The sequence below is a fragment of the Artemia sp. Qi Xiang Cuo genome, chromosome 2 (assembly GCF_049724085.1).
Source record: "Artemia sp. Qi Xiang Cuo chromosome 2, ASM4972408v1, whole genome shotgun sequence".
NCBI lineage: Eukaryota > Metazoa > Arthropoda > Branchiopoda > Anostraca > Artemiidae > Artemia > Artemia sp. Qi Xiang Cuo.
Window position 1 is genome coordinate 37,812,547 of NC_142795.1, and position 15,800 is coordinate 37,828,346.

The 15,800-nt window shown below is 34.0% G+C and overlaps 1 protein-coding gene across 1 annotated transcript in view; it reads left to right on the forward strand.

Annotated features, from left to right (window-relative positions):
* The window catches only part of sif (guanine nucleotide exchange factor still life), a 285,383-nt gene that overhangs the window by 75,785 nt on the left and 193,798 nt on the right, over nucleotides 1-15,800 (forward strand). The window lies entirely within an intron of this gene.

Consider the following 15,800-nt stretch of genomic DNA (forward strand, 5'->3'; position numbering starts at 1 on the left):
AAGTTTCCTTACTTTGGCTCTTTGGCTTATTTGAAATTAAAATTCGAACAACAAAATAGTTTATTTTAAATGTGTTTTTAAAATTGATTTGGAAAAAGAAAACGCTTTTATATCGATATTTTCATTAGTTAGTGGATTGAGATTCTATTCTATAATAAATAAACAAGTTTGAAAAATAAATCAGACGCTACGTCTACTTTTCTTCTGTTCGTTTTATTTTCTTAGAACAACAACAGTTACTCTATATTAGCACAATAACAGGTACTCTATATGTAGAAACTAGGACTGAAATAAATGTTCAACTGAAGAGCTTCAAAATGCACAGTATTCCAAAGTTGCTATGCCTAACCGAATATATTACAATTAAATTTGCTATCTAGACTCTAGAGAAAAATAGAATCTGTTTTAAGGATGATAAAACCTAATAAGTACTATTTTTTAGCTAATCTTGGAGCATTTTCCCCTTTTTTTAAGAACAAATTTGGTGGTAATCTTTGCATGAACATTTTCCGGAATAATTGTACTGAATGATTTTGGACTGCAGACAAACTCATTTGGACAGCAGACAATTTGTTCAAAAGATCATTTAGACTCAATACCGTGGGAGGTTCAATTGTATATATTTATTTTGACTGCTGTCACATATTAGGGGTGGCATGTCCAGCGTGCATATTTCATGATTTATGCAATTTTTCCCGTAATTTTTGCTAATTTTCTTACATCTTGCTTATACGAATATTGATAAAATAATTAATAAATAAATAACTAATTACCACTGCTGTTCGTGATGATTTTTACAATTATGATATTAAAAAAACACGTTTTTTAAATAAAAATAATGAGCGACTTTAAAACTCATAACAAAAAGAAACTATTCCGTATATGAGGGTCCTTCCTTCCTCGTTCCTGATCTTTATGCTAAAGTTTTACTACTACTTTACTGAAGGAATTTTTGTGAGCAACAAATATAGCCAGTTGATAATTTCAAGTATTCTTCTTACCAGTTGCATTTCAAAACTTTTTTGTCGAAATTTTTATTGCTTGAAGCTAATGTATCAACAAGCTCTTCCATTTCTTAGACAATTTACTGTTTAAAGTTTTATGAAAATTTCACAAAAAAGAGGATAAAATATAAAAATAAGTAAGAAATTAAGAACAAGGGTGAGTTTTAGCCAGTGGAAAAGAAAAAACGAAACGACAAATATTGCAGATATCTGGGCAAGGACCTCGGTCAAGCCATCTTCAGCGCACAACAAAAAGAAAGGGAAGGAAAAAAAGTTTTATATATGAAACGAGAAAATTAAGCTTTTGAAGTAAACTGTAACGAGACAAAGAAAACACTGAAACAAAAACCAAGCCAAAATAAATGAAAAAGCATTTAAAATAATATTGGCTAAGAATTCTGTGCCCAGCGATTAATGGAGCCTGTCTACTGACCTGATTTGTGGTAATGCGTTCAATTCATCTTGGTTTAAAATGAGAAGGAATGTTACTTGATTCTTTTTGTATTAATTTTTTGCGAATTGAGCTCAGAAAATATCCCAAGTATCTCTGTCTAAAGTAAGGTCTATTTGTATTTATTTTCTAATTAAGTATAAAAGTAAAAGGATGATTTTGACTCTGCTTTACCTCTCCACGCTAGATAATTTAGCTCTTTTTAACTTTAGTTTCCACAATAAATGGTTTACCACAATCTTCTAGAGAGGCAGTTGAAATTAAAAATGAAATTGCGATGCATCGACCCCAAGTCAGTTTGAAGCTAGTTTGTGCCGAAGAACCAGTTCATTAGTGACTAGGGCTAATGACTGGGCATCTAGCTTTTCCATATGGTAGACTCCAAGTGATTGTTCTCACCGAACCATTGGTCGTTGTCGAGCGTATGACAAAAGTGATAGACTTTCGGATTGAAGAAGCAGTATTTTCAGTGATCGATTTTGTAATTTCGGGAACTGCAATGGTCATATCTACGTTTCAATCTCTATTGAAACCGAGGGAAGCGATGATTACCTTCATCAACTCAAGTAGCTCAAGAAAAATTTCCTTTTGATTTGAGTTAGGACTCTCGTCATCACCACGGAAGGCTAAGCACTATCTCATTGGGTGCCAGCATTATTAATCGAGTGCTTTCAATTTTCTCTGACGTCCGCCGTTCTGGCTCGAGTATTGACTAGCGACCGAAAGTACTGACCCAGATGGCACTTTATTAAGGTTTTGCCATACTTCCATGCTATCATTGGGGGGGATACCAGCCCCATGTTGTTTAAACATACTTTTTGCTTCTTTCCATATCCTTGTTCCATTGTGCACAAAATGCAGTTTCTCCTGGCCAGATCCTCTATAAACCAAAGTGGCAGCAGCTGAAACAAAAATACCTTGTCTGCTGACACGGAATATTCGATTCCCAAGGTGTTCAACACAAAGGGGAACTCAAAACCCTTGATGATGATGACGGAATATTCGAGTCAGGGAAAGTTCGCACTAAAACAACGAGACAAAGTTTGAGGGTTTTGATTAGCTTTGGTTGGCTAGAGGCCTCAACTTGGGCACTTGAGAGATTGAAAAAAATGCACACGTTAAGAAAAAACTAGTTGAGTTTCCAATGTAGCAACTGAGATAGAAGCTAGACTTATGGCGGGTGTCTGGTTAGCAGAATCTGTCTGAAAAGTTGTTCTACCGGCTTTAAAAGTAGCTGTTGTTTTTTGGGGTATTGAATACGCCCCCAAATCATCCATTTGCAGTTCCGGCAATAGAACTTTTACAGTTTTCTAGGCGAGAGCTGGAGCGAAATTGTTTTGTGCTTTCATTTTTAAGCAGCCTTATTGATAGTTAATTTCGTAAGCAAGTGCATGCAGGTACCAGACAGGCGACTCATTTAGAAAATTCAGACAGGCTAGCTCCTAGGGGAACACAAGCTATCCCCCATTCCCCTTTCTGCTTACTTTATGTAAAAATTTCAGGTAATTAAAAGAAAAAAGAATTCAGTGATAAATGCAGCACAAGTTGACATTCTATGAAAAAAAAAGTAAAATTTGCAGATTGAACCCGACTCCTCCCAAAATAACCTGAATAAAAGGAGCAAGAGATAGAACTGGAACTAGAATGAAATATGCATTGCAATCAGGTCAACATGGAACCTCACCGAAAAAAAAATCCCTGAAAGTTTCAAGTTTATTTTCCAAGTGGGTTTCCAGTGTATTGTATATACATTATTTTTGATTACCAGACAGCAAATAGTGTCTTTTGATTTACCTTTCTACTAAACCGTGAATATATTCTATGTCCTATTGCAGCTTATAGTGCAGAAACTTTTAAGTTGACCAGAGAAAAAGTACATTCAGCCCTCATAGTACAAGATTTGAAAACCCTGTCCCTTCCTTATCCTACACTATCTGAAAGTTCAAAATTGGAACCCCAAGCTGTACCCGAGATGCTGCAAAATAGCCACTTTTTCTGAAAAAAAAAACAACACTATGGCAAGGGCTATAAGTTATGCAAATTGCTTATTGTTAAAATATAAGATTTATTATGGAACGGGTGGTCGTATGAACTTCGGAGGGGGCTCATTCGATTGAGAAAAAAGGTTTATTGCCCCTTTTAAGAGTCAAAAAGTGATTGGAGGGAAACCATCCTCCCCATTTTTTTCCCAAATGTATTCGATCAAAATTTTGAGATATCCATTTTGTTCAAAACAGCCCAAAGGTCAAATACCTATGTCTCCGTGGTTGACACCCCCCCCCCCATCACTCGGGGTAAGTAATCTGAGCAAGCAGGTTGCCCATTGTAAACATATTAGGTTTTTTATTTGGAAAAGAGGGCATGTTTGATCATGGGTCTCCAATAAGGCTTAGGGCATTAATGTGAAACCTTAAGGAAATGTTGAGAGGGATGCCGAACACAATCAAAACACAATGCTTGCTGTCTGTGAAAAGGAATATCAGCAATAAATTAGGAACGGATGAGGATACTAAGTTGAAACTTTTTAGGTATGTTGAGGAGATGCTGAAGAGAGATTAGAGGGCAGCCAACCTTCCCCCCTCCTTGCCCTTTCTATTTTCCTTCTCTGCTAAAACGCTGATAGAAATCTTGAAATTGTCTATTTGTTCAAACTTGTCAAGAGGTCTAATAGCTATGCCCCCAAAGATGCATACTCCCCAAAGCCCTGGGGCAAGGATTGTAAATTATGCAATTTGCCCACTGTTTACAGTCTGGATTTATAGTTAAGAAAAGGGGGAGTGTTTGGTTCTGGGTGTATCCAAAAAGGCTAATGACATTAAAATGAAACTTTGGAGGATGTTGAGGGGTATGTTACACTGAATTAAAAGGCATTAAATGTATCCAGTTTATCAAAAACGAGGATCTAAAATATTTTAGGAACAGCGTAGGGTATTAAATTAAAACTTTCAGGGCACGTTAAGGGGGGTGTTGAAAAGCGGTTGGAGGAATGTCAGCCACCCTCCCAAGCCTTTTTAGTTGCTGTCCCTCCAAAAACATTCGATCAAAATTTTGAAATAGCCATCCTGTTCAAAATCATCAATGGTCTTGTTAATCTTGTTCAAGAATACGGCCCCCTTACCCTTTTTAGATGCCCCCTTCCCTGTTCCAAAATTAAGGCTGTAAATAAAAATTTCCTAAACTCATCTCAGTTTCGTAATTAAAAAAAAAGATATTGAGCCAATTTCGAGAATAATGCATATATATATATATATATATATACATATATACATATATATATATATATATATATATATATATATATATATATATATATATATATATATATATATATATATATATATATATATATATATATATATATATATATATATATATATATATATATATATATATATATATATATATATATATATATATATATATATATATATATATATATATATATATATATATATATATATATATATATATATATATATATATATATATATATATATATATATATATAGGCTGAAGTGTGAAGTATGGTTCCAGAGGGGATGAAAGTAATATTGCTTATTTTGCGAAAATCCATTTATTTTGAAAAGTAAATTCACTAAACGGGCCCTTTTTCTCGATGAATCGTTATCTCTTTTTTATGATGACAGTAAAGAGTGACATCAAAACGGAAAACGAACCCTGTACACTCTTGACCCTTATTGCATTTTAACCCTCCCCGGGTCTAAATATACTCCAAAAAACTATAGAAAATCAACTTTTCTGTAGTTAGATCGCTTTTGCCACTATAGAAAACCACCAGAACTTTCAATTTCAGTTCGTGTGAGCCACCTAACGATATTTTAGGATCACTTCTCGTTCCGGTTACTCCTGAAAAAAAAAAACGGAACAACAACAACAAATTAACCAAAAAAAAAAAAAACACAAATACATATCCGTGACCATCCTTCAAAAAAAAAGTATTCTTGCACACTGGGACTTAAACTTTGGTTAAAGGTTTTTCTGATTTGCTGAATGTGTTCGTGTAGTTGGGCTTACATGATCAAATAGAAGCGGAGCATAAACATTTAGTTTTGAGAGTGACCTCACTGTTTGGGTATTCTATGTCGTGGTTAATAAATGTGATACTTTTGCGTGACATAGGTGGCACTATGACACTATTCTTTCAAAAAGTGATACGTTGCCAAAGAAAGGGTACTTTGTAGGCCATAAAAGGCAGTTGTTTGGTCTACTGTAATAAAGTAGTACTGCCTAAAGCAGTACTACTGAATTAGCCACCTTGTTATATATATATATATATATATATATATATATATATATATATATATATATATATATATATATATATATTATATTATATATGTATATTTATATATATATATATATATATATATATATATATATATATATATATATATATATATATATATATATATATATATATATATATATATATATATATATATATATATATATATATATATATATATATATATATATATATATATATATATATTATATATATATATATATATATATATATATATATATATATATATATATATATATATTTAAAAGCAAGTTTCTCAACTAAAAGTAAGGATAAATATTAAAACTAAAAACGAACGGAAATTATTCCGTGTATGTGGAGATCGCCCCCTCTTCAATACCTCGCTCTTTATGCTAAAGTTTCTAAGAACCTAAAAAAAACTTCTTATTCCAATTAAACAGCCTTTGTGTTTCAGAAGTTGTTCTTAAAGAATTGGATTCTGCCTGAAAAACTCCTTACCATACTTTCAATTGAAAAAGACTTTAAATTCTGATCGTTTTTCAAATCATGCTGTCCCCCCAAAATTTTCTCGGAAAACCCCCCACCCCCCGCGGAAACGCTTCCGCAGAAAATTTCCCACGGATAATTTCTTCTGTAGAAAATCTTCTCTCCCCCCCCACGGAAAAATCCTCTAGACAATTCTAACCCCGTGGAAAATTTCCCCGGAACATCCTCATATGTAAAATTGAATTGGCAAAGCCTAAGTAAGACAAATAAAAATAATTTCCTATAGGAATTCCGGCAAATTTCGATCACCCCTGGAAAATAAATAACTAAAATTAACACGCATCCGTGATTTTTCTTCTGGCAAAAAATGCAAACTTTCGCGTTGTTGCATATAAAAGCTTAAAACTTCTACAGTAGGGTTCTCTGATATGCTGAATATCATGGTGTGATTTTTATTAAGACCGCGGGGCTTTTTGGGAGTGTTTCCCTTTTTGGAAATTGGACTAATTTTCTCAGGCTCATAACTTTTGATTGGTAACATAAATGTAATGAACTTTACATATTAGGAATCAGCATAAAAGATTTGATTGTTTTGATACATCAATCGTTATCAAAACTCTGTTTTTTAGAGTTTCAGTTACTATTGATCCGCGTCGCTCCTTACTTATAGTTCGTTACTACGAACTGTTTGAACAGGTACATGGCACAGAACCATTTAGTATCCAGCATATCGTTTTCAACAATAAGGAGTTTTTTTTTTAAATAATATAAGCGTGTTTTCATTTGTTTGGTTCAGAATGTTCCCTTTCCTAAATCCATCAAAGAAGCTTGATAATATCTTTATTCATTTTACGGCAATATCTTTATGCTGATGTATCATAATCAAGCTTTGAAATTGTTTTGATACAAGTAACAATTTCTAGAACTGTGACCAAGAAACATACGCAAAGTTGTTGCTTGGAGAGGCATGCATTTAGGAGTGAGACACAACTTATAAAAAATGGAAAATTATACGGAAAATATTTTGGACGAGAAATCGCAGAAATATCCCGGGCTCCTTGCCTTCGTTTCCTCCTCTTTTTTTCCTTGTTAATGAATAATAACCAAGCAGCTATGGAGGGAAGTTAGCCCCCTCCCACCCCCTTTTTTCCCCAAAGACGTACCCATAGTTACTTTTTTCCCCATAGTCCCTGGACAAAGGGCTATAAGTTATGCAAATATGCCCATTATTCAAATATAGTATCTGCTACTGGGAAATATACGGAATTTTTTGGAGGGGGATTTTCTGCGTGGAGAATTTTCCCTTTGGGAGGAAATTTTCCGGGAGGAATTCTCCAAAGATTATTTACGCGGGGAGAGAGAGGATTTCCTGGCATGATTTAAAAACGGTCAGAAATTAATTAAAGAAAAATAAGTTTTTTTCGACTGAAAGTAAGGAGCAACATTAAAACTTTGAACGGACAGAAATTATTTCGTATACGAAGGGGGCTTCTCGTTCTTCGACCCTCGCTCTTTACACTTAAGTCTGAATTTTGTCACAATTCTTCAAGAAAGACTACTCAAACACAAGGGCAGTTAAATTTAAATGTAAAGTATTCATAAGGACCTTTAAGGCTTTAGTGTAAAGAGAGAGAGTTGAAGCACTGGCAACCCTTCTCATATACGGAATGATCTCTGTTCGTTTAAGTCTTAATATTACTCTTTACTTTCAGTAGAAAAACTTGTTTTAAATTTTAATTTAATCTTAATTAAGTAACGGAACAATAACCAGCAATTGTATAGGAAGGCAGTCACACAAGTATGCTCTTTGGTTCATGGAAGCACTTTAGCATACTTCCCATGTGGGCTGCTTTTCAGTATTGCAGAGAAGATTTTGGGTCTCCGACGGTGAAATTGATGCCTAAGAACGGAATATTTCGTAAAAGAACCATTTTTTGCTTGAAGAAATTATGGCTGTGTATAATCAAGGCCGTATCTAGGGGTGCTAGGAGGTTTGAACCCCCCCCCCCCAAAAAAAGAAAAAGTTGTTGACTCGTAAAAACATAACAAAAATTAATATAAACAAATTTTTGATGTTCTTTTAAAGGTTTTTCATCAACCCCCACTCCCCGCAAAATCTTTTTGTTCCCCCCCCCTAAAAAAATCCTGAATACGTCCCCAAATATAATTGAACTGTAATTGCGAGAAAATAGATCGGTATAATCGCTAAATTGACCATTCAAGCAAGGTTCGTTTGCACATCACTGGCTTTCCTACTACAAATAAAATCATTTTGCCAGCGATAATGAAGCACAAATATTTTTCTTTTTTTAATTATAAAAACTTATTTGTTGTCCTATAAAAAGAGCCAAGATATATGAAAATAATGATAAAATGTTTGTAAATACGATTTATCAATGTGTTTTTTTGCATGGGTTGGGCTCAGTTTTTCATTCCTTCATTAGGCTACCTTCTCTTGTGTTCTCCTTCCATTTCCCAAATGTAAGTAATTTTGTAGAATTTAAGAGATCAAGTCATTGAAAATCAATAATTGATATCATTCTTATGAAATTAAAAATTCAAATTTTTGCATAACGAAACGGACATTGGCAATGGATGCCAGAAGGTGTTTCTAGTTATGGTCATAGGTTAAACATGCTGCATCTCAAGTTATCTTTGAACAAGATTAGTCAGCTATTGGTATGTGATTCGTAACTTTTAATTTAGCTGCAAGTGTTTGTTTAGGAGTTATTAGTGCTATCACACTTGTTTACAGGTTTCGTCTGCTTGTATGCTGGGTATTTTCAAAAACAGTGCTTTAGCCCTGCTTTAATGTTTCTTTGAGTAATACGAGTCCTTACTGAGCAAGGTGTATCTCGGTGCAGTTCTCCGGGAGTGCGCATATCTTTGAGAAGCCTCTTTTACATCAAATCGACCGAAAGTCTCCAGTACTTTCCACGGCTCGGTGAAGACAGTTTGAAGATAGGAAGGGATGTTCCATTTAATAATAAAACTAGTTTCTCATTCTCAGGATGTACGCGAGGGAATAAATTAAAGCTGTTGTAATACGAGTGAAAAGATGGAAGGTGATCCCCCTGTATCAAAACAGCTTGTCACTTTATTTGCAGAGGAAGGATATCTCAGGTGAATAAAAAGAGTTGATTGTAGTTGACCATTGGATAAAATTAAAATATTCTAAGCATGGGTGACACACCCAAAATTGGAAGAACTAAATCAGATGCAAATACAATTTCTCGTGTGAAAAGTGTTCGAATGAGGTCACATACGCCAACAGAGTCTACAATTAATGGCAATTTATTTCAAGAGAAAGTATCCAAGAACAGAGAAGACAACTTTTCTGGACTAGTAAGCAATAGAAGAAATGACCCGACAATTACACCCCTGGATACGATTTTAAAAGACTTAATCATCAGTCTTGAGACCACTCCACCTGATCTTTCAACGAAAAAAGTAGTTTCTCGACAAACCAATGCTAGTTCTTTTGGAGAAACTAAAAATCTTGATCAGAAATGTATTTCCAATTTCGATGATCAAACAAAGTTGAAAAGAACTACTCAAACATCTGATTATTTGAGCGACGCAGAACGTATTCGGGATAGTGTTTACAGTAGTCGAAGCTCTCGATCGGGAATAGAAAGTATACACATTGATCCATTGAGATTTTCCAGAACATCTGACAGTATTTACAGTGCCCGAAGCTCTAAATGCGATAGCCTTTTTACGTCTGAAACAGCTAGTGCAAGAACCTCTCAAATTTCAGATTTTAGTACTGATACACAAAATGTTGGTAGTAATGAGATAAATAGTACCTTGTCTTTTGCAGACGCTTCTTTAAAAAGAAACTCAACACAAAATTCTGCAAATCAAAATTCGTTCCATAATAAAGATAAACATCATATTCACAATTTGGATATATTTTTGAAGCGAATTGAACATGATTCTAATGTACAAAGTGTCTCAAAGGCTAGTGAAAAAAGAAGTGACCTCATTTTTAACGATAAAAAATTCGAAACCGAAAGTGGATCTTCAAAAGAATGTAATATTAAAAGGTATGTTCAAAAAGTTAACCCTGACAGTGAGAAAGCCGTTTATGGATATGCCAAAACACCTGTATCACGACCACAATCTCCCACAAAGAATGTATCTGAATGCAGTGCAGATAACAGAAGTGTTTATTCTATGGATGCAAAAAATATAAATAAACCTCAGGACGTCTCTATCCAAAGCAAACCAGTTGTTAAACAAACCATAAACGAATCTAAAAACAGCTCATTACAAAGCAGGATACAGAGTGCCAACTATAACAGTAACGGTGATCTAACAATTAAGATAGGAAACGAGGTTTTGCAAATTGACAAGGAGGCAATTACACAAGCTACTCGAAGTCTCGAAGCGGCCGTTTATCTAGCCAAGTTATTTTCTATCGATTTGACTGATCTGACACGTTTAGACGATAGTTCTCCGGAAAATCCTGGCACCAAAAGGACAGAAAACTTGCCAGTAATAAGTAATTCACAGATATCACCTGTAGAAACGTCACTCAAGGAAAAAGTCACTAAAACAACTGATGAGAACTATGTCATTGCAAGGTCTAGGGCGTTAAGTTTAGGAGAAAAGAAAACAGGTTTTGATACAACTAATCTCTTATCTAGACCTCCTCGCTTTGGAACACTCACATCTGCTCAATATCGGACTCCTAAGAATGTTAAAGACTGCCCTAAGGGAAGCTATGATAATTTGAGTGATGATTTTGGTTTCAAAAATCCTCCTAGTGTTAAGTGCATTGATCGAATTCGGAGTAAAGAAAAACTTAGTACGAATCAATCTCTATCTTCTGCTACTTCTCCGAAGGAATCGATTAAACAGTTCGCCACCAGAAGTTTGAATGAGATAGTTACGCTTTTATCTCATGCTCTGAGGTCAAGTCGGTATGTGTGCCACCAAAAATGTCTTGATGTAATCCTTTTCGAAAACAATTGTAATTTTCTCTAACGTTCAGCTCCGACATACCCCAAAATTCTAGAAAAAACTTCCAACCAAAAAAAAACAAAAAACATCCAACTAAAGCATAAATTATTAATAAATAAAACACTGCCTAATAAGTTACGATGACTTTTCTTATGCGCATTTATAGTACCAATATCGATTCGCTTTCACTAGGACGTTTGGTCAACCCCTCGTGTTCGTGAGATAGATTCTTCTAAAGGATATATATCCATTGCAGGTGTTTACCGAGCTCTATTGCTTTATAGCAGGAAAATCGTCTGAAAATGGAACAAAGAATGCTCTTGTACCTCCACCTCAAAGACTAACATCCTTTTAGGTTGCATTTACAAAAATTAAGCGACATTTTGAAACTAGGCGCTGTATTTTAATCAGGTAGTTCATATTAATATTTCAGGATAACAGTCTTTCTGTGAAATTCTAGAATAATTGTTTCTTACATTCTTGTAAAAAAAAAAAAAAAAATGGAATACATTTATAAGATATGTACGATATATGAATATTTTAAGATGACTGGGTACCATAAAGGATCACCATGTCCCGTCCAGTATAAACTTTTTTGCTTGCTTGACCAGCCATTTATAATTGATTGGGCGGTCTTGCCATAACTTGTGGAGTTAGGATAAGAAATCCCAATAGACGACAGGAAACTAAAAGTCTCGTCTCGGGATCCCGTAATTGTCCGTGGTTTAATTCCTCAGCTTGCAGACCTAAGTAATCTACATTAGGATTACTAATAAAAAAAATTCCCGCTGCTAAAATTTCTAGTTCGTTAAGAACCGGATATAAGGTCTGACTGCCGTCTATTATCTCTCGACTTGGCCTCGATAAAATATTAAGTATCATCTTAATCTCAGGAATATGTTTCATGTGCATATAAAGGATTATCCACAATAAGTAATGATATCGGGTACATCTTTCTAGAGATATCCTGATCTTTACATAAATATTTAAATTTTTAGCATCCGCATAAATATTTCACAATCTTCTCTAAATAATACTGAATCTGAGAGCTCTTCAGAGTTTTATATAAGCCATATGGCTCCCTAACGATAGAAGACTGCTTGGAAAATGGTTAAGAGAAAACTCTACTAAAAAGAAAAAAAAACGACTCCCTTTCTTACGTCATCACTTTCATGAAAAAGAATAGCCCCGGCTCCATTTTCAGAGGAGTCAACAAATAATTTAAAAAATAGAAATATTTTCAGGCCCTTCTGTTCTTCTATAGCAACCAATTTGGATACTTGAGGTCTAATTTTGTCACGTGACACTATGAATCCTAATACTGGAATAGATTCTTTAAAACTTGTGATTTAGAAGCTAATAACTAATTGTTGTGAGTTTTTAGACGCCTGAAAAATATCTTGACATGAAATAAACGCTCATTAGGTTAGGTTTTATTTAGTAAATATATCATAAAAAAAAAAATTGAAAATGAAGGAACGGTAACTTTCTGGAAATAATTTATCCATGAAGCTAGCGAAAGCTTTTGGCCCAAATACACTTCCCTGTGGTATTCTTGTGTAGCAATGGCTGCGGCCAGTTAAAGGTGATAAAAAAGAAAATAATTTTTGGTACCTTTCATCAATGTAAATTTGAAAAAAAAAACACTGCGCAGGTCAAAGTTAATATAGAACACTAATTTTGACAAATTTTGTAGAATTTAAGAATTTCAAGGACTTATGAATGATTTATTCAATTTTATTATTAATTTTAAGTAAATTAACTATAAATGGAACATTTTTTCTATTAAGAGCCTTATTTTTATTGACAGAATGTTTCCTTATAAGGAAAAGAGGAGAAGGGAAAGAAGATGTCCTTTCCCCTACTATGCCGGATTTCAGCATAGCTTATATATGTTCCTCTAGCACTAAAGCCATTTAATGAGGGATTCTAAACTGCTTAGGTAGTTTAAATTATCTTTCAAGTGGTACATCAAGGCATAAAAAACCATTAAATCATTTTTACATTGGTCATACACTTGTTTAAAAAAGCAATTGTCACTATTTAAGAGCAATTGAACTAGCTCTCGGAAAACAATTATTTTTGTACGTTTAAAGGTTAAACGTAGAAAGAAATTCCTCATATTCTGGTTTTGGAACAATAATTAAATTATCACCATCAATAATTGAGATATTTTCTGTAGTAACTAGCTTACAATATACACTTTTTAAATGCTCTAGGGTCAATTGGTGTATCAGAAATCACTAATACACCCCTATATGCTAATCCATCATTAAACCTGCTTAATCCTTAGCCTTGGTCGGAAATTCTAACTTCCTTTCACGAAAGTGAAAGGGACTGTCTATTCCTTCCATATTTTTGAACTCTAGGATTACGATGAAAGGCAATTGTCAACTACCAAAAATCCCCGAAAAGACTAACTGTCTTATTTTACAATCTATCCCTTTGAAACACTTGTGTATTATCTGCGCAATTCTTTTTTTTTGCGAATCAATCTTTTGATATTCTCATTTAATTTGTATTCAAAGACCTGTTATTTAAATATATCAATAACTAAAAGGAGGCATGCCCTCCCCGGGACATTTTTAACTAAAGAAGGGAACCTGTCAAATTCTGCATTAATACGCATAAAAAAATCCTACGACCGGCTCATTATTTTCATGTCTAACTTGCATAATATGTTAAATGTCTTCGGTCGGTGAAATTTTATTAATAAAAGCAGAGCACAGGGATTCCTTTTAGCCCAGAAAAATGTGTAGCGGTCACATATTGTTCTATATACAAGCTAAACAGCTCATCAGACTTTAAGGAAGCGTACCTCTCAATCATAACTGATATCTTCTAATCCTAATAATCTACAAACTCTCCGAAAATATTTAACCCAACTAGAAATTTGTTGTGGTTTAATGAACTTTTTTTTTATAATGGACAATGGATAATACTATAAGTTATATGTTGGAATACTGGAGCTGGCGTAGCTCCTGTATTTAGATTAGAAGCTTGCCCAAGGGCTGAGGCTTCCGGTTTATCACTTTTCCGAGGTAGGGACTTAAGGAGAAATTAATTATAGCTTACCAAACTTAAGCAACCAACTAATCCTGTTTGAGTGGATTGGAACTGAGGAAAAGGCAACTATCTATGGTCGACCAACCAACAATTCTTTTACGAGTGTACCAAATTAAGCAATACCCATATATAATTTGACACTTTTTATTATTGCGGTTAGTCTTATTTTTATAAATCTAAAAAAAGCATAAACGTACAGGCAAGCAGTGAAGATGAAGAAAAATTAAAGGGATTCAATTAATTATGTTAATTTAAGTATTAAAAAATCTACAAAAAGGATTTATAATCAAGATTCTGCTCTCTCAAAATTAAGCGTAGCGTTAAAAAAAAGAGGCGCTTTTAATGCAATTGAATCGCATCGCGTTTTCGCTGCCACCATTTTGTAAGAGGGGGGGGAGGGTTGGTATCATGGTGATGACTCCAAGTCCAAACTCAGCCATGAGACCCGAGTACCCCTAAATAAGCCTCAATAGACGAAATGAACCAAGTGAGAGAGATATCTTGACAAAATCCTAATTATCGTAATAAAATATACAAGACAACACAGGTATAAGAAAAACTAAGATTTTATTATTAAAGAAGAGAACTTTTTAGTCAATAGTGATTTCATTATAAATCAAAATTCAATAATTATTATTCACAATCAAAGATCAATTCTTGTTCATATAATTGCTATAAGTAAAATTTATTATTATTAAAGGAAAGCAAGCATTATAACTAATATATTAAGACTAATATGTTCCTGCTTAAAAGAATCTAATAAAAATATTAAAGAATGGGATATATACCCATCTACTAGGATTTTAACATAATAGAATTAAGAAAGAGCAAGGAACACATTAGACTTACATTCTACATGCATACGAAAAGCTTGTGCAAAGCCCTAAACCCAACTGACTTCTCTCGTCAGTCTCACGCTATATCAAAGAAATATATTCCCCTTATTTGTCAACAAACGTAGCTAACTTCAATCCTTCTAAGAAAGGTTTTGTATTGCAAAATAATGAAATTGTGTACAGGGAAAGGATTACAAAGATAAATTCATTGAGTTCAACATACCCTGAAAGGACATAGCCTTAAGCCGGATTTATAGCAACTTGATATTAATTCTAAAATTAGAAGGACACTTCTTACAATAGCAAATGAGAACAGTCCTGTGTTATTAATAGAAATGTATCTGTTTTCTCTCTGCTGACCTTCAAACCAATCAGGTCTGATAAGGCCTGGCATGTCTTAGGCTCCTTCGGTGTCTGAGAGGAGGCCAACTTCATCCGCACAATTGATGTCAGTCAGTGAAAGATTCTGTCTGACCTGGCCTCCTGGATAACGCAGTAATTGAACAGAGTCAGAGAGATGACGCACCCTCGTTTTACTTTGAACTCAACAAGGAATTCGTCACATTCTTTGTCATAGCTTCAAACTCAGCTCACTGATACGACATAGTGTGCCTTACTCAGTTCGATAAACTTCATTAGCATTTCTTTATTCTCTAGGATTTTCAAAAGTTTCTAGTGAGTTACAAACTCGAAGGTGGCAA